Genomic DNA, 2,500 nt, shown 5'->3' with positions numbered 1-2,500 from the left:
TAAAGTTTACGACTAGGTATTCGAACCCCATACATATCAAGTAAGACACACGTACGCATGGCATACCGATATGTATAGATACATCGATGGCATCACAACATAACCATAAACATACAAGCTTTATTTAAGAGGCTCGGAAGAGCCACACACATAATATTACACATTAAGGGTCTCACGACCCATAATAGCAGTCGTAAAAATACAAGCCAGCGGAAGAGTTATAAACTGTCTGGGTACAGACAGGGCAACTAGCAGGCACATGGCCTGACTATACTACAGAGCCGACGTAGGGCCAGATCGTAGCTGGGACAGCAGCTACTCATCGTCGTCGATGTCTACGAAGAACCCTCCATTAGGGTCATCAGCAACCTCTGCAACATTTATTAAGCAAACATGAGTACGAAGGTACTCAGCAAGACTTTAGGAGAACTAACTACTCATGCAAGGTATCAAAAGGTATTGTGGGGTTTCATGCGGGAAGCCAGCATATGCCTCGTGGCTAGACACTTACATTTTTAAATAATTTTGACAACTTGATTTCTCGCACACGAGTCCACTAACACCACAACAATACACTATCGTGGAATCATTCCGTATCCGTACGGAAATGCCGTCCACGACACTCACGCTTATCTTGGCAATTTTATGAGTAGCCATTGAAGTTATCTATGAACAACATATGTCTCCAAGTAGTCCATATCCGCGGACGCGGCTATTCGAATAGATCATAACCCTACAGGGGTGTACTTCGTCACACACGCTCTCGCCACTTATCGCCATGTGCACGTCATGCACCTCGGCAACTTTCAAGCGGAAGCCCAGCGAGGGAGTCGGCCACGACCGTTAACCACACTAGTACCTAGTCCAGGTTTATCGCCTATCTGAAGTAACCCGTACGAAAGTCCGGCCGACGTTTCCGCCACGACCTCAAACGATGTGCGCAGGGTTCCCAAGCCCACCATCCGGGTGCAACTTGGTACACCGTGCCACTGCCTACCGCATCACGGCCCACCTCTCAGGTCAGCACCATGCACGGCCTCCAGCATTACTATAAACACCAGAAACTACTTGCAACTCCTGGACCGAGTACTATGCGATTAATAGGACGAGCGGGGTCATATTTCAGGGCCCAGCATGTGGTAGTATCTAGTCTTGGATTACATACACGGAACTCAGTTCCGAAGGACGGTTCCAATGAAACAACCCGCCATGTACTCCTACACAGCCTTTCACCGGTACCTTTACCAAAACAAGTTCAACACACAACCTTTGCTCACCAAACACATTCCACAATTCTGTTCATCTCCCAGATGACAGACCATACACAACTCTAAGCATAGCATGCATAGCAGGATAAGGCACATCATAGCTCAAGCAACTACCAGGTATGCTAGGTTGCAAGGTTCGGCTATTTACTGTGACAAGGTTAAGTCATGCAAAGGAAGTGGGTTCAACTATCGTGGCAAAAGGAGTTGAAGCATTTGATCTTAAATGCAATAATTAGGTGCAGGAGCAAGAACATGGGAGTTATCGGGATGATCAAAGGGGTTGCTTGCCTTGTTGCTCCGAGGAGGAACGATATCCGTCAGACGGATATTCGGTGGAATCCGGGGGTGCGGAGCCTACCGAAATAAATGGCAACATTCAATAACAATCATATGCACTCAAAATGATGCATGAGCATGGCATGAGAATCCAAGGTGATAAGTTATTATTTTCAACATGTATTAGATTTAGAGTTGATTTGAATCGCATTCGAATATCAATTCCAAACGGGGTATTCGGATACCGTTTTAATTGATTCGACCTGATGCTCAGATCAACTTGATGTTAACATGCATGAAATGTCATGTTATGGTACTGATTTGTAATTGGGACAGTGGTGATCATTGTATTCATAATGAAATTTGAATAATTTTCCAAATTCCATTTAAAAAGTAATTATAAGAATTGAATTATTCCTTATTCCACAATTTAGGTTTCTGTAACTTTTTCAAACATAGTTGAAAATAGCATAATCAGAATCCTTGAATTTTTCTGATACTTTTCCATATATAAATTATTTTCATTGGAGTTACAGATTAATTTCTATGATTTTTACAAGTTTTAGCAATTTCCTGAATTAGTTTTATACTGGAAATTCTATTTATTGCATCAGACTGACGTCAGCAGGTCAGCCGACCTGTTCAGGTCAAACCTGACACGGGGGCCCCACTGGTCAGCCTCTCTGGGACTAATCCCGCGCTGACCAGCCCTAATTGAGGTTTGACTTGGCCTTGGGCCCACTTGTCATCGAGTGATTAAGTCCTGAGCCACTGGGTTAGCTTTGCCACGTCGACCCCCACCGGAGGGTGGTCGCCGGCGACCAGGTCCGCGGCGGAGGGCTCGCCGGAGGCGACCTAAACGGCGCTGCACAGCACCAAAACGCACGTGGTTTGCAGCTACGGCACGCTGGCGAAGTGGCCGATCTGGCAGGAGCATCAGGGGAGGCTAGGGTCGC

The sequence above is a fragment of the Hordeum vulgare genome, chromosome 1H (genome assembly GCF_904849725.1).
Source record: "Hordeum vulgare subsp. vulgare chromosome 1H, MorexV3_pseudomolecules_assembly, whole genome shotgun sequence".
Classification (NCBI taxonomy): domain Eukaryota; kingdom Viridiplantae; phylum Streptophyta; class Magnoliopsida; order Poales; family Poaceae; genus Hordeum; species Hordeum vulgare.
The sequence above is the reverse complement of the archived record's forward strand: the minus strand, read 5'-3'. Positions refer to the sequence as shown.